This window comes from Stenella coeruleoalba (assembly GCF_951394435.1).
Source record: "Stenella coeruleoalba genome assembly, contig: scaffold_221, whole genome shotgun sequence".
NCBI lineage: Eukaryota > Metazoa > Chordata > Mammalia > Artiodactyla > Delphinidae > Stenella > Stenella coeruleoalba.
This window is the reverse complement of record NW_027646117.1, coordinates 266187-286996: the sequence shown is the minus strand read 5'-3', so window position 1 is coordinate 286996 and position 20810 is coordinate 266187. Positions and strand designations below refer to the sequence as shown.

Genomic DNA, 20810 nt, shown 5'->3' with positions numbered 1-20810 from the left:
ACTTGGAGAGTCAGTCCCTTTAAACTCCTGTTTGGCCCAGTTTGCAATTTCTGCGGAAGATGAACAGGAATAGCGAGAACCAATGAGAGACTAGCTGGAGTTGTCTGGACGGGCAAATTTAACTCTCATTTCCCACCAGGAAGAGGAATTAACCAAAGGCTCAGCGTGCCGTGCCGGAACCAGATTACGGCCTGAAGCCATCCTGCGGTGTTGCGGCCAGCTCAAAAGAAACCGAGTTGAAGAAAGGAGCTCAGGGGCACTGTAATACACAAACCTGCAGAGTTATAAATGACAGCTATCGTCCAAAAATAGACTGAAGTAAGGCTGCCAAGAGGACTTGAAAGCGGGGCAGAATTGCAGGAAACCGATTTCAGGAGGTAGACTGAAATTGCATTGAAAGCATAGGAAAAGAGGCAGAACGTCCACAATAATGCACTTGGCCAAAAAGGGCGTATGCGTTTTTTCCTGAATATATTCAGGAAAGAACGCATACGCCCTTTTTGGCCAACCAAGCAAGCTTGCAAAGGAAATCTGCACTACAATGAAGTCTCACTTCCCCCTGGTCAAAAGGGCCATCTGAAAAAAGTGTAAAATCCAGAAAGGCAGTACAGGCCATGGAGAACTGGGAGCCTTGTTATGCTGATGGGCGGGATGTAAATTGCCAACAACCACTCGGGAGAAGTGTATGGTGTTTCCTGAAACATCTAAAAAACAAAGCAACAGAGCCTAGGGCACTTCCACTTATGGTCCTATAGCTTAGGGAAATTAAAATCAAAAAGACACAGCCACCCCAAAGTTTGGAACGGCTCTGTTTACAAGAACCTCGTTTACAGTACAAGTTCAACATCGCAGAAAGTGAAAAATGGATAAAGAACTTGTGGTACTTACGTACAATGCAGTATCACTCAGCAATGAAATCTATGTCATCAGGCACGTAGCAGCATAATGAGTAGATTCAGATACGATGATTCTAACTGAAATAAGTCACACAGAAAAAGAAACATCATAAGATATCACTAATACACGGAATGGAAACTTGGCTACACAGGAACTGAATTCCAAAACAGAACAGGTTCTCAAATTTAGAAAACCAACTTATGCTTGCTTAAGGGGAAAGGGGAGTTCGGTTGCTGCATAAAACCAGAGATTGAAATGAGCACAGATAAAGTTCCTTAAGCCAAATATGGAATAGACAAGAGCCACTCCTTGCTCAACGAAATGGACTCAACACCGCATATTAAACGCCTAAGAATGTACCTGACTAGTAAGTATCTTAAAACCTATGGATTGCTATGTCTCCGAAAGAGAATCAAGCATGTGTACAGGGGCATAAACGCAGCAGTGATAGGATTGGAGAGGTTCGGTGAGCAAATGAAGACCCTTTGAAGTCATATTGCATGGTACCCATTCCACGGGTTTCAATTACCCAGGTTTTTGGTATTCTTCCTTCAGCTAAAACATGCATGTGGAACCCAGAGTATGATCAACCATGTGATCGGGAGACGTGTTCTAATATGTCTCAGTTTTCCTCCCTTGGTACTCGGGTGCAACATTCCAGATGCTTTACTAACACTCTCCCCACTTGGAGAGTCAGCGCCTTTAACCTCCTGTTTGGCACAGTTTGCAATTTCTGCGGAAGATGAACAGGAATAGCGAGAACCAATGAGAGGCTAGCTGGAGGTGTCTGGACGGGCAAATTTAACTCTCATTTCCCAACAGGAAGAGGAAATAACCAAAGGCTCAGCGTGCCGTACCGGAACCAGATTAGGGCCTGAAGTCATCCTGCGGTGTTGCGGCCAGCTCAAAAGAAAGCGAGTTGAAGAAAGGAGCTCAGGGGCACTGTAATTCACAAACCTGCAGAGTTATAAATGACAGCTATCGTCCAAAAATAGACTGAAGTAAGGCTGCCAAGAGGACTTGAAAGCGGGGCAGAATTGCAGGAAACCGATTTCAGGAGGTAGACTGAAATTGCATTGAAAGCATAGGAAAAGAGGCAGAACGTCCACAATGATGCACTTGGCCAAAAAGGGCGTATGCGTTTTTTCCTGAATATATTCAGGAAAAAACGCATACGCCCTTTTTGGCCAACCAAGCAAGCTTGCAAAGGAAATCTGCACTACAATGAAGTCTCACTTCCCCCCGGTCAAAAGGGCCATCTGAAAAAAGTGTAAAATCCAGAAAGGCAGGACAGGCCATGGAGAACTGGGAGCCTTGTTATACTGATGGGCGGGATGTAAATTGCCAACAGACACTCGGGAGAAGTGTATGGTGTTTCCTGAAACATCTAAAAAACAAAGCAACAGAACCTAGGGCACTTCCACTTATGGTCCTATAGCTTAGGGAAATTAAAATCAAAAAGACACAGCCACCCCAAAGTTTGGGACGCCTCGGTTTACAAGAACCTCGTTTACAGTACAAGTTCAACATCGCAGAAAGTGAAAAATGGATAAAGAAGTTGTGGTATTTACTTACAAAGCAATATCACTCAGCAATGAAATCTATGTCATTAGGCACTTAGCATCACAATGAGTGGATTCAGGTACGATGATTCTAACTGAAATAAGTCACACAGAAAAAGAAACATCATAAGATATCAGTAATACACGGAATGTAAACTTGGCTACACAGGAACTGAATTACAGAACAGAACAGGGTCTCAAATTTAGAAAACCAACTTATGCTTGCTCAAGGGGAAAGGTGAGTTGGGGTGCTGCATAAAACCAGAGATTGAAATGAGCACAGATAAAGTTCCTTAAGTCAAATATGGAATAGACAAGAGCTACTCCTTGCTCAACGAAATGGACTCAACACCGCATATTAAACGTCTAAGAATGTACCTGACTAGTAAGTATCTTAAAACCTATGGATTGCTATGTCTCCGAAAGGGAATCAACCATGTGTACAGGGGCATAAATGCAGCAGTGATAGGATTGGAGAGGTTCGGTGAGCAAATGAAGACCCTTTGAAGTCATATTGCATGGTACCCATTACACGGGTCTTAACTCTCCAGGTTTAAGGTATTCTTCCTTCAGCTAAAACATGCATGTGGAACCCAAGGATGATCAACCATGTGAATGGGAGACGTGTTCAAATATGTCTCAGTTTTCCTCCCCTGGTACTCGGGTGCAACATTCCAGACGTTTTACTAACACTCTCCCCACTTGGAGAGTCAGCGCCTTTAACCTCCTGTTTGGCCCAGTTTGCAATTTCTGCGGAAGATGAACAGGAATAGCGAGAACCAATGAGAGACTAGCTGGAGGTGTTTGGACGGGCAAATTTAACTCTCATTTCCCACCAGGAAGAGGAAATAACCAAAGGCTCAGCGTGCCGTGCCCGAACCAGATTAGGGCCTGAAGCCATCCTGCAGTGTTGCGGCCAGGTCACAAGAAAGCAAGTTGAAGAAAGGAGCTCAGGGGCACTGTAATTCACAAACCTGCAGAGTTATAAATGACAGCTATCGTCCAAAAATAGACTGAAGTAAGGCTGCCAAGAGGACTTGAAAGCGGGGCAGAATTGCAGGAAACCGATTTCAGGAGGTAGACTGGAATTGCATTGAAAGCATAGGAAAAGAGGCAGAACGTCCACAATGATGCACTTGGCCAAAAAGGGCGTATGCGTTTTTTCCTGAATATATTCAGGAAAAAACGCATACGCCCTTTTTGGCCAACCAAGCAAGCTTGCAAAGGAAATCTGCACTACAATGAAGTCTCACTTCCCCCCGGTCAAAAGGGCCATCTGAAAAAAGTGTAAAATCCAGAAAGGCAGGACAAGCCATGGAGAACTGGGAGCCTTGTTATGCTGATGGGCGGGATGTAAATTGCCAACAACCACTCGGGAGAAGTGTATGGTGTTTCCTGAAACATCTAAAAAACAAAGCAACAGAACCTAGGGCACTTCCACTTATGGTCCTATAGCTTAGGGAAATTAAAATCAAAAAGACACAGCCACCCCAAAGTTTGGAACGGCTCTGTTTACAAGAACCTCGTTTACAGTACAAGTTCAACATCGCAGAAAGTGAAAAATGGATAAAGATGTTGTGGTATTCACTTACAAAGCAATATCACTCAGCAATGAAATCTATGTCATCAGGCCCTTAGCAGCACAATGAGTGGATTCAGGTATGATAATTCTAACTGAAATAAGTCACACAGAAAAAGAAACATCATAAGATATCAGTAATACATGGAATGGAAACTTGGCTACACAGGAACTGAATTACAGAACAGAACTGGGTCACAAATTTAGAAAAACAACTTATGCTTGCTTAAGGGTAAAGGTGAGTTGGGGTGCTGCATAAAACCAGAGATTGAAATGAGCACAGATAAAGTTCCTTAAGCCAAATATGGAATAGACAAGAGCTACTCCTTGCTCAACGAAATGGACTCAACACCGCATATTAAACGCCTAAGAATGTACCTGACTTGTAAGTATCTTAAAACCTATGGATTGCTATGTCTCCGAAAGAGAATCAAGCATGTGTACAGGGGCATAAACGCAGCAGTGATAGGATTGGAGAGGTTCGGTGAGCAAATGAAGACCCTTTGAAGTCATATTGCATGGTACCCATTCCACGGGTTTCAACTACCCAGGTTTAAGGTATTCTTCCTTCAGCTAAAACATGCATGTGGAACCTAGAGTATGATCAACCATGTGATCGGGAGACGTGTTCAAATATGTCTCAGTTTTCCTCCCCTGGTACTCGGGTGCAACATTCCAGACGCTTTACTAACACTCTCCCCACTTGGAGAGTCAGCGCCTTTAACCTCCTGTTTGGCCCAGTTTGCAATTTCTGCGGAAGATGAACAGGAATAGCGAGAACCAATGAGAGACTAGCTGGAGGTGTTTGGACGGGCAAATTTAACTCTCATTTCCCACCAGGAAGAGGAAATAACCAAAGGCTCAGCGTGCCGTGCCGGAACCAGATTAGGGCCTGAAGCCATCCTGCAGTGTTGCGGCCAGGTCACAAGAAAGCGAGTTGAAGAAAGGAGCTCAGGGGCACTGTAATTCACAAACCTGCAGAGTTATAAATGACAGCTATCGTCCAAAAATAGACTGAAGTAAGGCTGCCAAGAGGACTTGAAAGCGGGGCAGAATTGCAGGAAACCGATTTCAGGAGGTAGACTGGAATTGCATTGAAAGCATAGGAAAAGAGGCAGAACGTCCACAATGATGCACTTGGCCAAAAAGGGCGTATGCGTTTTTTCCTGAATATATTCAGGAAAAAACGCATACGCCCTTTTTGGCCAACCAAGCAAGCTTGCAAAGGAAATCTGCACTACAATGAAGTCTCACTTCCCCCCGGTCAAAAGGGCCATCTGAAAAAAGTGTAAAATCCAGAAAGGCAGGACAGGCCATGGAGAACTGGGAGCCTTGTTATGCTGATGGGCGGGATGTAAATTGCCAACAGACCCTCAGGAGAAGTGTATGGTGTTTCCTGAAACATCTAATAAACAAAGCAACAGAGCCTAGGGCACTGCCACTTATGGTCCTATAGATTAGGGAAATTAAAATCAAAAAGACACAGCCACCCCAAAGTTTGGGACGCCTCTGTTTACAAGAACCTCGTTTACAGTACAAGTTCAACATCGCAGAAAGTGAAAAATGGATAAAGAAGTTGTTGTATTTACTTACAAAGCAATATCACTCAGCAATGAAATCTATGTCATCAGGCCCTTAGCATCACAATGAGTGGATTCAGGTATGATGATTCTAACTGAAATAAGTCACACAGAAAAAGAAACATCATAAGATATCAGTAATACACGGAATGTAAACTTGGCTACACAGGAACTGAATTACAGAACAGAACAGGGTCTTAAATTTAGAAAACCAACTTATGGTTGCTCAAGGGGAAAGGTGAGTTGGGGTGCTGCATAAAACCAGAGATTGAAATGAGCACAGATAAAGTTCCTTAAGTCAAATATGGAATAGACAAGAGCTACTCCTTGCTCAACGAAATGGACTCAACACCGCATATTAAACGCCTAAGAATGTACCTGACTTGTAAGTATCTTAAAACCTATGGATTGCTATGTCTCCGAAAGAGAATCAAGCATGTGTACAGGGGCATAAACGCAGCAGTGATAGGATTGGAGAGGTTCGGTGAGCAAATGAAGACCCTTTGAAGTCATATTGCATGGTACCCATTCCACGGGTTTCAACTACCCAGGTTTAAGGTATTCTTCCTTCAGCTAAAACATGCATGTGGAACCTAGAGTATGATCAACCATGTGATCGGGAGACGTGTTCAAATATGTCTCAGTTTTCCTCCCCTGGTACTCGGGTGCAACATTCCAGACGCTTTACTAACACTCTCCCCACTTGGAGAGTCAGTCCCTTTAACCTCCTGTTTGGCCCAGTTTGCAATTTCTGCGGAAGATGAACAGGAATAGCGAGAACCAATGAGAGGCTAGCTGGAGGTGTCTGGACGGGCAAATTTAACTCTCATTTCCCACCAGGAAGAGGAATTAACCAAAGGCTCAGCATGCCGGGCCGGAACCAGATTAGGGCCTGAAGCCATCCTGCGGTGTTGCCGCCAGGTCACAAGAAAGCGAGTTGAAGAAAGGAGCTCAGGGGCACTGTAATTCACAAACCTGCAGAGTTATAAATGACAGCTATCGTCCAAAACTAGACTGAAGTAAGGCTGTCAAGAGGACTTGAAAGCGGGGCAGAATTGCAGGAAACCGATTTCAGGAGGTAGACTGGAATTGCATTGAAAGCATAGGAAAAGAGGCAGAACGTCCACAATGATGCACTTGGCCAAAAAGGGCGTATGCGTTTTTTCATGAATATATTCAGGAAAAAACGCATACGCCCTTTTTGGCCAAACAAGCAAGCTTGCAAAGGAAATCTGCACTACAATGAAGTCTCACTTCCCCCTGGTCAAAAGGGCCATCTGAAAAAAGTGTAAAATCCAGAAAGGCAGGACAGGCCATGGAGAACTGGGAGCCTTGTTATGCTGATGTGCGGGATGTAAATTGCCAACAACCACTCGGGAGAAGTGTATGGTGTTTCCTGAAACATCTAAAAAACAAAGCAACAGAGCCTAGGGCACTGCCACTTATGGTCCTATAGCTTAGGGAAATTAAAATAAAAAAGACACAGCCACCCCAAAGTTTGGGACGCCTCTGTTTACAAGAACCTCGTTTACAGTACAAGTTCAACATCGCAGAAAGTGAAAAATGGATAAAGAAGTTGTTGTATTTACTTACAAAGCAATATCACTCAGCAATGAAATCTATGTCATCAGGACCTTAGCATCACAATGAGTGGATTCAGGTATGATGATTCTAACTGAAATAAGTCACACAGAAAAAGAAACATCATAAGATATCAGTAATACACGGAATGTAAACTTGGCTACACAGGAACTGAATTACAGAACAGAACAGGGTCTCAAATTTAGAAAACCAACTTATGCTTGCTTAAGGGTAAAGGTGAGTTGGGGTGCAGCATAAAACCAGAGACTGAAATGAGCACAGATAAAGTTCCTTAAGTCAAATATGGAATAGACAAGAGCTACTCCTTGCTCAACGAAATGGACTCAACACCTCATATTAAACGCCTAAGAATGTACCTGAGTAGTAAGTATCTTAAAACCTATGGATTGCGATGTCTCCGAAAGAGAATCAAGCATGTGTACAGGGGCATAAACGCAGCAGTGATAGGATTGGAGACATTCGGTGAGCAAATGAAGACCCTTTGAAGTCATATTGCATGGTACCCATTACACGGGTCTTAACTCTCCAGGTTTAAGGTATTCTTCCTTCAGCTAAAACATGCATGTGGAACCCAAGTATGATCAACCATGTGAACGGGAGACGTGTTCAAATATGTCTCAGTTTTCCTCCCCTGGTACTCGGGTGCAACATTCCAGACGCTTTACTAACACTCTCCCGACTTGGAGAGTCAGTCCCTTTAAACTCCTGTTTGGCCCAGTTTGCAATTTCTGCGGAAGATGAACAGGAATAGCGAGAACCAATGAGAGACTAGCTGGAGGTGTCTGGACAGGCAAATTTAACTCTCATTTCCCACCAGGAAGAGGAATTACCCAAAGGCTCAGCGTGCCGTGCCGGAACCAGATTAGGGCCTGAAGCCATCCTGCGGTGTTGCGGCCAGCTCAAAAGAAAGCGAGTTGAAGAAAGGAGCTCAGGGGCACTGTAAATCACAAACCTGCAGAGTTATAAATGACAGCTATCGTCCAAAAATAGACTGAAGTAAGGCTGCCAAGAGGACTTGAAAGCGGGGCAGAATTGCAGGAAACCGATTTCAGGAGGTAGACTGGAATTGCATTGAAAGCATAGGAAAAGAGGCAGAACGTCCACAATGATGCACTTGGCCAAAAAGGGCGTATGCGTTTTTTCCTGAATATATTCAGGAAAAAACGCATACGCCATTTTTGGCCAACCAAGCAAGCTTGCAAAGGAAATCTGCACTACAATGAAGTCTCACTTCCCCCTGGTCAAAAGGGCCATCTGAAAAAAGTGTAAAATCCAGAAAGGCAGTACAGGCCATTGAGAACTGGGAGCCTTGTTATGCTGATGGGCGGGATGTAAATTGCCAACAACCACTCGGGAGAAGTGTATGGTGTTTCCTGAAACATCTAAAAAACAAAGCAACAGAGCCTAGGGCACTTCCACTTATGGTCCTATAGCTTAGGGAAATTAAAATCAAAAAGACACAGCCACCCCAAAGTTTGGAACGGCTCTGTTTACAAGAACCTCTTTTACCGTACAAGTTCAACATCGCAGAAAGTGAAAAATGGATAAAGAACTTGTGGTACTTACGTACAATGCAGTATCACTCAGCAATGAAATCTATGTCATCAGGCACGTAGCAGCATAATGAGTAGATTCAGATACGATGATTCTAACTGAAATATGTCATACAGAAAAAGAAACATCATAAGATATCACTAATACACGGAATGTAAACTTGGCTACACAAGAACTGAATTCCAAAACAGAACAGGTTCTCAAATTTAGAAAACCAACTTATGCTTGCTTAAGGGGAAAGGTGAGTTGGGTTGCTGCATAAAACCAGAGATTGAAATGAGCACAGATAAAGTTCCTTAAGCCAAATATGGAATAGACAAGAGCCACTCCTTGCTCAAAGAAATGGACTTAACACCGCATATTAAACGCCTAAGAATGTACCTGACTAGTAAGTATCTTAAAACCTATGGATTGCTATGTCTCCGAAAGAGAATCAAGCATGTGTACAGGGGCATAAACGCAGCAGTGATAGGATTGGAGAGGTTCGGTGAGCAAATGAAGACCCTTTGAAGTCATATTGCATGGTACCCATTCCACGGGTTTCAATTACCCAGGTTTTAGGTATTCTTCCTTCAGCTAAAACATGCATGTGGAACCCAGAGTATGATCAACCATGTGATCGGGAGACGTGTTCAAATATGTCTCAGTTTTCCTCCCTTGGTACTCGGGTGCAACATTCCAGACGCTTTACTAACACTCTCCCCACTTGGAGAGTCAGCGCCTTTAACCTCCTGTTTGGCACAGTTTGCAATTTCTGCGGAAGATGAACAGGAATAGCGAGAACCAATGAGAGGCTAGCTGGAGGTGTCTGGACGGGCAAATTTAACTCTCATTTCCCAACAGGAAGAGGAAATAACCAAAGGCTCAGCGTGCCGTACCGGAACCAGATTAGGGCCTGAAGTCATCCTGCGGTGTTGCGGCCAGCTCAAAAGAAAGCGAGTTGAAGAAAGGAGCTCAGGGGCACTGTAATTCACAAACCTGCAGAGTTATAAATGACAGCTATCGTCCAAAAATAGACTGAAGTAAGGCTGCCAAGAGGACTTGAAAGCGGGGCAGAATTGCAGGAAACCGATTTCAGGAGGTAGACTGGAATTGCATTGAAAGCATAGGAAAAGAGGCAGAACGTCCACAATGATGCACTTGGCCAAAAAGGGTGTATGCGTTTTTTCCTGAATATATTCAGGAAAAAACGCATACGCCCTTTTTGGCCAACCAAGCAAGCTTGCAAAGGAAATCTGCACTACAATGAAGTCTCACTTCCCCCCGGTCAAAAGGGCCATCTGAAAAAAGTGTAAAATCCAGAAAGGCAGGACAGGCCATGGAGAACTGGGAGCCTTGTTATGCTGATGGGTGGGATGTAAATTGCCAACAACCACTCGGCAGAAGTGTATGGTGTTTCCTGAAACATCTAAAAAACAAAGCAACAGAATCTAGGGCACTTCCACTTATGGTCCTATAGCTTAGGGAAATTAAAATCAAAAAGACACAGCCACCCCAAAGTTTGGAACGGCTCTGTTTACAAGAACCTCGTTTACAGTACAAGTTCAACATCGCAGAAAGTGAAAAATGGAAAGAAGTTGTGGTATTTACTTACAAAGCAATATCACTCAGCAATGAAATCTGTGTCATCAGGCCCTTAGCAGCACAATGAGTGGATTCAGGTATGATGATTCTAACTGAAGTAAGTCACACAGAAAAAGAAACATCATAAGATATCACTAATACACGGAATGTAAACTTGGCTACACAGGAACTGAATTACAGAACAGAACAGGGTCTCAAATTTAGAAAACCAACTTATGCTTGCTTAAGGGTAAAGGTGAGTTGGGGTGCTGCATAAAACCAGAGATTGAAATGAGCACAGATAAAGTTCCTTAAGTCAAATATGGAATAGACAAGAGCTACTCCTTGCTCAACGAAATGGACTCAACACCGCATATTAAACGCCTAAGAATGTACCTGACTAGTAAGTATCTTAAAACCTATGGATTGCTATGTCTCCGAAAGAGAATCAAGCATGTGTACAGGGGCATAAACGCAGCAGTGATAGGATTGGAGAGGTTCGGTGAGCAAATGAAGACCCTTTGAAGTCATATTGCATGGTACCCATTCCACGGGTCTCAACTCTCCAGGTTTAAGGTATTCTTCCTTCAGCTAAAACATGCATGTGGAACCCAAGTATGATCAACCATGTGAACGGGAGACGTGTTCAAATATGTCTCAGTTTTCCTCCCCTGGTACTCGGGTGCAACATTCCAGACGCTTTACTAACACTCTCCCCACTTGGAGAGTCAGCGTCTTTAACCTCCTGTTAGGCCCAGTTTGCAATTTCTGCGGAAGATGAACAGGAATAGCGAGAACCAATGAGAGACTAGCTGGAGGTGTCTGAACGGGCAAATTTAACTCTCATTTCCCACCAGGAAGAGGAAATAACCAAAGGCTCAGCGTGCCGTGCCGGAACCAGATTAGGGCCTGAAGCCATCCTGCGGTGTTGCGGCCAGGTCACAAGAAAGCGAGTTGAAGAAAGGAGCTCAGGGGCACTGTAATTCACAAACCTGCAGAGTTATAAATGACAGCTATCGTCCAAAAATAGACTGAAGTAAGGCTGCCAAGAGGACTTGAAAGCGGGGCAGAATTGCAGGAAACCGATTTCAGGAGGTAGACTGGAATTGCATTGAAAGCATAGGAAAAGAGGCAGAACGTCCACAATGATGCACTTGGCCAAAAAGGGCGTATGCGTTTTTTCCTGAATATATTCAGGAAAAAACGCATACGCCCTTTATGGCCAACCAAGCAAGCTTGCAAAGGAAATCTGCACTACAATGAAGTCTCACTTCCCCCCGGTCAAAAGGGCCATCTGAAAAAGTGTAAAATCCAGAAAGGCAGGACAGGCCATGGAGAACTGGGAGCCTTGTTATGCTGATGGGCGGGATGTAAATTGCCAACAACCACTCGGGAGAAGTGTATGGTGTTTCCTGAAACATCTAAAAAACAAAGCAACAGAACCTAGGGCACTGCCACTTATGGTCCTATAGCTTAGGGAAATTAAAATCAAAAAGACACAGCCACCCCAAAGTTTGGAACAGCTCTGTTTACAAGAACCTCGTTTACAGTACAAGTTCAACATCGCAGAAAGTGAAAAATGGATAAAGAAGTTGTGGTATTTACTTAGAAAGCAATATCACTCAGCAATGAAATCTGTGTCATCAGGCCCTTAGCAGCACAATGAGTGGATTCAGGTATGATGATTCTAACTGAAATAAGTCACACAGAAAAAGAAACATCATAAGATATCAGTAATACACGGAATGGAAACTTGGCTACACAGGAACTGAATTACAGAACAGAACAGGGTCTCAAATTTAGAAAACCAACTTATTCTTACTTAAGGGTAAAGGTGAGTTGGGGTGCTGCATAAAACCAGAGATTGAAATGAGCACAGATAAAGTTCCTTAAGCCAAATATGGAATAGACAAGAGCTACTCCTTGCTCAACGAAATGGACTCAACACCCCATATTAAACGCCTAAGAATGTACCTGACTAGTAAGTATCTTAAAACCTATGGATTGCTATGTCTCCCAAAGAGATTCAAGCATGTGTACAGGGGCATAAACGCAGCAGTGATAGGATTGGAGAGGTTCGGTGAGCAAATGAAGACCCTTTGAAGTCATATTGCATGGTACCCATTCCACGGGTTTCAACTACCCAGGTTTAAGGTATTCTTCCTTCAGCTAAAACATGCATGTGGAACCTAGAGTATGATCAACCATGTGATCGGGAGACGTGTTCAAATATGTCTCAGTTTTCCTCCCCTGGTACTCGGGTGCAACATTCCAGACGCTTTACTAACACTCTCCCCACTTGGAGAGTCAGTCCCTTTAACCTCCTGTTTGGCCCAGTTTGCAATTTCTGCGGAAGATGAACAGGAATAGCGAGAACCAATGAGAGGCTAGCTGGAGGTGTCTGGTCGGGCAAATTTAACTCTCATTTCCCACCAGGAAGAGGAATTAACCAAAGGCTCAGCATGCCGGGCCGCAAACAGTTTAGGGCCTGAAGCCATCCTCCGGTGTTGCGGCCAGGTCACAAGAAAGCGAGTTGAAGAAAGGAGCTCAGGGGCACTGTAATTCACAAACCTGCAGAGTTATAAATGACAGCTATCGTCCAAAAATAGACTGAAGTAATGCTGCCAAGAGGACTTGAAAGCGGGGCAGAATTGCAGGAAACCGATTTCAGGAGGTAGACTGGAATTGCATTGAAAGCATAGGAAAAGAGGCAGAACGTCCACAATGATGCACTTGGCCAAAAAGGGCGTATGCGTTTTTTCCTGAATATATTCAGGAAAAAACGCATACGCCCTTTTTGGCCAACCAAGCAAGCTTGCAAAGGAAATCTGCACTACAATGAAGTCTCACTTCCCCCCGGTCAAAAGGGCCATCTGAAAAAAGTGTAAAATCCAGAAAGGCAACAGGCCATTGAGACCTGGGAGCCTTGTTATGCTGATGGGCGGGATGTAAATTGCCAACAACCACTCGGGAGAAGTGTATGGTGTTTCCTGAAACATCTAAAAAACAAAGCAACAGAACCTAGGGCACTTCCACTTATGGTCCTATAGCTTAGGGAAATTAAAATCAAAAAGACACAGCCACCCCAAAGTTTGGAACGGCTCTGTTTACAAGAACCTCGTTTACAGTACAAGTTCAACATCACAGAAAGTGAAAAATGGATAAAGAAGTTGTGGTATTTACTTAGAAAGCAATATCACTCAGCAATGAAATCTGTGTCATCAGGGGCTTAGCAGCACAATGAGTGGATTCAGGTATGATGATTCTAACTGAAATAAGTCACACAGAAAAAGAAACATCATAAGATATCAGTAATACACGGAATGTAAACTTGGCTACACAGGAACTGAATTACAGAACAGAACAGGGTCTCAAATTTAGAAAACCAACTTATGCTTGCTTAAGGGTAAAGGTGAGTTGGGGTGCTGCATAAAACCAGAGATTGAAATGAGCACAGATAAAGTTCCTTAAGCCAAATATGGAATAGACAAGAGCTACTCCTTGCTCAACGAAATGGACTCAACACCGCATATTAAACGCCTAAGAATGTACCTGACTAGTAAGTATCTTAAAACCTATGGATTGCTATGTCTCCGAAAGAGAATCAAGCATGTGTACAGGGGCATAAACGCAGCAGTGATAGGATTGGAGAGGTTCGGTGAGCAAATGAAGACCCTTTGAAGTCATATTGCATGGTACCCATTCCACGGGTTTCAACTACCCAGGTTTAAGGTATTCTTCCTTCAGCTAAAACATGCATGTGGAACCTAGAGAATGATCAACCATGTGATCGGGAGCCGTGTTCAAATATGTCTCAGTTTTCCTCCCCTGGTACTCGGGTGCAACATTCCAGACGCTTTACTAACACTCTCCCCACTTGGAGAGTCAGTCCCTTTAAACTCCTGTTTGGCCCAGTTTGCAATTATTGCGGAAGATGAACAGGAATAGTGAGAACCAATGAGAGGCTAGCTGGAGGTGTCTGGACGGGCAAATTTAACTCTCATTTCCCACCAGGAAGAGGAAATAACCAAAGGCTCAGCGTGCCGTACCGGAACCAGATTAGGGCCTGAAGTCATCCTGCGGTGTTGCGACCAGCTCAAAAGAAAGCGAGTTGAAGAAAGGAGCTCAGGGGCACTGTAATTCACAAACCTCCAGAGTTATAAATCACAGGTATCGTCCAAAAATAGACTGAAGTAAGGCTGCCAAGAGGACTTGAAATCGGGGCAGAATTGCAGGAAACCGATTTCAGGAGGTAGACTGGAATTGCATTGAAAGCATAGGAAAAGAGGCAGAACGTCCACAATGATGCACTTGGCCAAAAAGGGCGTATGCGTTTTTTCCTGAATATATTCAGGAAAAAACGCATACGCCCTTTTTGGCCAACCAAGCAAGCTTGCAAAGGAAATCTGCACTACAATGAAGTCTCACTTCCCCCCGGTCAAAAGGGCCATCTGAAAAAAGTGTAAAATCCAGAAAGGCAGGACAGGCCATGGAGAACAGGGAGCCTTGTTATGCTGATGGGCGGGATGTAAATTGCCAACAACCACTCGGGAGAAGTGTATGGTGTTTCCTGAAACATCTAAAAAACAAAGCAACAGAGCCTAGGGCACTTCCACTTATGGTCCTATAGCTTAGGGAAATTAAAATCAAAAAGACACAGCCACCCCAAAGTTTGGAACGGCTCTGTTTACAAGAACCTCGTTTACAGTACAAGTTCAACATCGCAGAAAGTGAAAAATGGATAAAGAAGTTGTGGTATTTACTTACAAAGCAATATCACTCAGCAATGAAATCTGTGTCATCAGGCCCTTAGCAGCTCAATGAGTGGATTCAGGTATGATGATTCTAACTGAAGTAAGTCACACAGAAAAAGAAACATCATAAGATATCAGTAATACACGGAATGTAAACTTGGCTACACAGGAACTGAATTACAGAACAGAACAGGGTCTCAAATTTAGAAAACCAACTATGCTTGCTTAAGGGTAAAGGTGAGTTGGGGTGCTGCATAAAACCAGAGATTGAAATGAGCACAGATAAAGTTCCTTAAGTCAAATATGGAATAGACAAGAGCTACTCCTTGCTCAACGAAATGGACTCAACACCGCATATTAAACGCCTAAGAATGTGCCTGACTAGTAAGTATCTTAAAACCTATGGATTGCTATGTCTCCGAAAGAGAATCAAGCATGTGTTCAGGGGCATAAACGCTGCAGTGATAGGATTGGAGAGGTTCGGTGAGCAAATGAAGACCCTTTGAAGTCATATTGCATGGTACCCATTACACGGGTCTCAACTCTCCAGGTTTAAGGTATTCTTCCTTCAGCTAAAACATGCATGTGGAACCCAAGTATGATCAACCATGTGAACGGGAGACGTGTTCAAATATGTCTCAGTTTTCCTCCCCTGGTACTCGGGTGCAACATTCCAGACGCTTTACTAACACTCTCCCCACTTGGAGAGTCAGCGCCTTTAACCTCCTGTTTGGCCCAGTTTGCAATTTCTGCGGAAGATGAACAGGAATAGCGAGAACCAATGAGAGGCTAGCTGGAGGTGTCTGGACGGGCAAATTTAACTCTCATTTCCCACCAGGAAGAGGAAATAACCAAAGGCTCAGCGTGCCATACCGGAACCAGATTAGGGCCTGAAGCCATCCTGCGGTGTTGCGGCCAGGTCACAAGAAAGCGAGTTGAAGAAAGGAGCTCAGGGGCACTGTAATTCACAAACCTGCAGAGTTATAAATGACAGCTATCGTCCAAAAATAGACTGAAGTAAGGCTGCCAAGAGGACTTGAAAGCGGGGCAGAATTGCAGGAAACCGATTTCAGGAGGTAGACTGGAATTGCATTGAAAGCATAGGAAAAGAGGCAGAACGTCCACAATGATGCACTTGGCCAAAAAGGGCGTATGCGTTTTTTCCTGAATATATTCAGGAAAAAACGCATACGCCCTTTTTGGCCAACCAAGCAAGCTTGCAAAGGAAATCTGCACTACAATGAAGTCTCACTTCCCCCCGGTCAAAAGGGCCATCTGAAAAAAGTGTAAAATCCAGAAAGGCAGGACAGGCCATGGAGAACTGGGAGCCTTGTTATGCTGATGGGCGGGATGTAAATTGCCAACAACCACTCGGGAGAAGTGTATGGTGTTTCCTGAAACATCTAAAAAACAAAGCAACAGAACCTAGGGCACTTCCACTTATGGTCCTATAGCTTAGGGAAATTAAAATCAAAAAGACACAGCCACCCCAAAGTTTGGAACGGCTCTGTTTACAAGAACCTCGTTTACAGTACAAGTTCAACATCGCAGAAAGTGAAAAATGGATAAAGAAGTTGTGGTATTCACTTACAAAGCAATATCACTCAGCAATGAAATCTATGTCATCAGGCCCTTAGCATCACAATGAGTGGATTCAGGTATGATGATTCTAACTGAAATAAGTCACACAGAAAAAGAAACATCATAAGATATCAGTAATACACGGAATGGAAACTTGGCTACACAGGAACTGAATTACAGAACAGAAAAGGGTCTCAAAGTTAGAAAACCAACTTATGCTTGCTTAAGGGTAAAGGTGAGTTGGGGTGCTGCATAAAACCAGAGATTGAAATGAGCACAGATAAAGTTCCTTAAGCCAAATATGGAATAGACAAGAGCTACTCCTTGCTCAACGAAATGGACTCAACACCGCATATTAAACGCCTAAGAATGTACCTAAATTGTAAGTATCTTAAAACGTATGGATTGCTATGTCTCCGAAAGAGAATCAAGCATGTGTACAGGGGCATAAACGCAGCAGTGATAGGATTGGAGAGGTTCGGTGAGCAAATGAAGACCCTTTGAAGTCATATTGCATGGTACCCATTCCACGGGTCTCAACTCTCCAGGTTTAAGGTATTCTTCCTTCAGCTAAAACATGCATGTGGAACCTAGAGTATGATCAACCATGTGATCGGGAGACGTGTTCAAATATGTCTCAGTTTTCCTCCCCTGGTACTCGGGTGCAACATTCCAGACGCTTTACTAACACTCTCCCCACTTGGAGAGTCAGTCCCTTTAACCTCCTGTTTGGCCCAGTTTGCAATTTCTGCGGAAGATGAACAGGAATAGCGAGAACCAATGAGAGGCTAGCTGGAGCTGTCTGGACGGGCAAATTTAACTCTCATTTCCCACCAGGAAGAGGAATTAAGAAAAGGCTCAGCATGCCGGGCCGGATCCAGATTAGGGCCTGAAGCCATCCTGCGGTGTTGCGGCCAGGTCACAAGAAAGCAAGTTGAAGAAAGGAGCTCAGGGGCACTGTAATTCACAAACCTGCAGAGTTATAAATGACAGCTATCGTCCAAAAATAGACTGAAGTAAGGCTGCCAAGAGGACTTGAAAGCGGGGCAGAATTGCAGGAAACCGATTTCAGGAGGTAGACTGGAATTGCATTGAAAGCATAGGAAAAGAGGCAGAACGTCCACAATGATGCACTTGGCCAAAAAGGGCGTATGCGTTTTTTCCTGAATATATTCAGGAAAAAACGCATACGCCCTATTTGGCCAACCAAGCAAGCTTGCAAAGGAAATCTGCACTACAATGAAGTCTCACTTCCCCCTGGTCAAAAGGGCCATCTGAAAAAAGTGTAAAATCCAGAAAGGCAGGACAGGCCATGGAAAACTGGGAGTCTTGTTATGCTGATGGGCGGGATGTAAATTGCCAACAGACACTTGGGAGAAGTGTATGGTGTTTCCTGAAACATCTAAAAAACAAAGCAACAGAGCCTAGGGCACTTCCACTTATGGTCCTATAGCTTAGGGAAATTAAAATCAAAAAGACACAGCCACCCCAAAGTTTGGGACGCCTCTGTTTACAAGAACCTCGTTTACAGTACAAGTTCAACATCGCAGAAAGTGAAAAATGGATAAAGAACTTGTGGTACTTACGTACAATGCAGTATCACTCAGCAATGAAATCTATGTCATCAGGCACGTAGCAGCATAATGAGTAGATTCAGGTACGATGATTCTAACTGAAATAAGTCACACAGAAAAAGAAACATCATAAGATATCACTAATACACGGAATGTAAACTTGGCTACACAGGAACTGAATTCCAAAACAGAACAGGTTCTCAAATTTAGAAAACCAACTTATGCTTGCTTAAGGGGAAAGGTGAGTTGGGTTGCTGCATAAAACCAGAGATTGAAATGAGCACAGATAAAGTTCCTTAAGCCAAATATGGAATAGACAAGAGCCACTCCTTGCTCAATGAAATGGACTCAACACCGCATATTAAACGCCTAAGAATGTACCTGACTAGTAAGTATCTTAAAACCTAGGGATTGCTATGTCTCCGAAAGAGAATCAAGCATGTGTACAGGGGCATAAACGCAGCAGTGATAGGATTGGAGAGGTTCGGTGAGCAAATGAAGACCCTTTGAAGTCATATTGCATGGTACCCATTACACGGGTCTTAACTCTCCAGGTTTAAGGTATTCTTCCTTCAGCTAAAACATGCATGTGGAACCCAAGTATGATCAACCATGTGAACGGGAGACGTGTTCAAATATGTCTCAGTTTTCCTCCCCTGGTACTCGGGTGCAACATTCCAGACGCTTTACTAACACTCTCCCCACTTGGAGAGTCAGCGCCTTTGACCTCCTGTTTGGCCCAGTTTTGCAATTTCTGCGGAAGATGAACAGGAATAGCGAGAACCAATGAGAGACTAGCTGGAGGTGTTTGGACGGGCAAATTTAACTCTCATTTCCCACCAGGAAGAGGAAATAACCAAAGGCTCAGCGTGCCGTACCGGAACCAGATTAGGGCCTGAAGCCATCCTGCGGTGTTGCGGCCAGCTCAAAAGAAAGCGAGTGGAAGAAAGGAGCTCAGGGGCACTGTAATTCACAAACCTGCAGAGTTATAAATGACAGCTATCGTCCAAAAATAGACTGAAGTAAGGCTGCCAAGAGGACTTGAAAGCGGGGCAGAATTGCAGGAAACCGATTTCAGGAGGTAGACTGAAATTGCATTGAAAGCATAGGAAAAGAGGCAGAACGTCCACAATGATGCACTTGGCCAAAAAGGACGTATGCGTTTTTTCCTGAATATATTCAGGAAAAAACGCATACGCCCTATTTGGCCAACCAAGCAAGCTGGCAAAGGAAATCTGCACTACAATGAAGTCTCACTTCCCCCCGGTCAAAAGGGCCATCTGAAAAAAGTGTAAAATCCAGAAAGGCAGGACAGGCCATGGAGAACTGGGAGCCTTGTTATGCTGATGGGCGGGATGTAAATTGCCAACAACCACTCGGGAGAAGTTTATGGTGTTTCCTGAAACATCTAAAAAACAAAGCAACAGAGCCTAGGGCACTGCCACTTATGGTCCTATAGCTTAGGGAAATTAAAATCAAAAAGACACAGCCACCCCAAAGTTTGGGACGCCTCTGTTTACAAGAACCTCGTTTCCAGTACAAGTTCAACATCGCAGAAAGTGAAAAATGGATAAAGAAGTTGTGGTATTTACTTACAAAGCAATATCACTCAGCAATGAAATCTATGTCATCAGGCCCTTAGCCTCACAATGAGTGGATTCAGGTATGATGATTCTAACTGAAATAAGTCACACAGAAAAAGAAACATCATAAGATATCAGTAATACACGGAATGTAAACTTGGCTACACAGGAACTGAATTACAGAACAGAACAGGGACTCAAATTTAGAAAACCAACTTATGCTTGCTTAAGGGTAAAGGTGAGTTGGGGTGCTGCATAAAACCAGAGATTGAAATGAGCACAGATAAAGTTCCTTAAGCCAAATATGGAATAGACAAGAGCTACTCCTTGCTCAACGAAATGGACTCAACACCGCATATTAAACGCCTAACAATGTACCTGACTAGTAAGTATCTTAAAACCTATGGATTGCTATGTCTCCGAAAGAGAATCAAGCATGTGTACAGGGGCATAAACGCAGCAGTGATAGGATTGGAGAGGTTCGGTGAGCAAATGAAGACCCTTTGAAGTCATATTGCATGGTACCCATTCCACGGGTCTCAACTCTCCAGGTTTAAGGTATTCTTCCTTCAGCTAAAACATGCATGTGGAACCCAAGTATGATCAACCATGTGAACGGGAGACGTGTTCAAATATGTCTCAGTTTTCCTCCCCTGGTACTCGGGTGCAACATTCCAGACGCTTTACTAACACTCTCCCCACTTGGAGAGTCAGCGCCTTTAACCTCCTGTTTGGCCCAGTTTTGCAATTTCTGCGGAAGATGAACAGGAATAGCGAGAACCAATGAGAGACTAGCTGGAGGTGTTTGGACGGGCAAATTTAACTCTCATTTCCCACCAGGAAGAGGAAATAACCAAAGGCTCAGCGTGCCGTGCCGGAACCAGATTAGGGCCTGAAGCCATCCTGCGGTGTTGCGGCCAGGTCACAAGAAAGCAAGTTGAAGAAAGGAGCTCAGGGGCACTGTAATTCACAAACCTGCAG

General features: G+C 43.8%; 1 long non-coding RNA gene across 5 annotated transcripts in view; it reads right to left on the bottom strand.

Annotated features, from left to right (window-relative positions):
- The window catches only part of LOC307181323, a 318684-nt gene that overhangs the window by 227732 nt on the left and 70142 nt on the right, over positions 1-20810 (bottom strand). The window contains exon 5 of one of the 5 annotated variants that reach the window (XR_013826445.1): positions 15089-15182. The exons of the other annotated variants lie outside the window; for them this stretch is intronic. This is a non-coding gene — a long non-coding RNA (uncharacterized lncRNA). Of the gene's footprint in view, positions 1-15088; positions 15183-20810 lie in introns of those variants that run through there. 5 annotated transcript variants of the gene reach the window in all.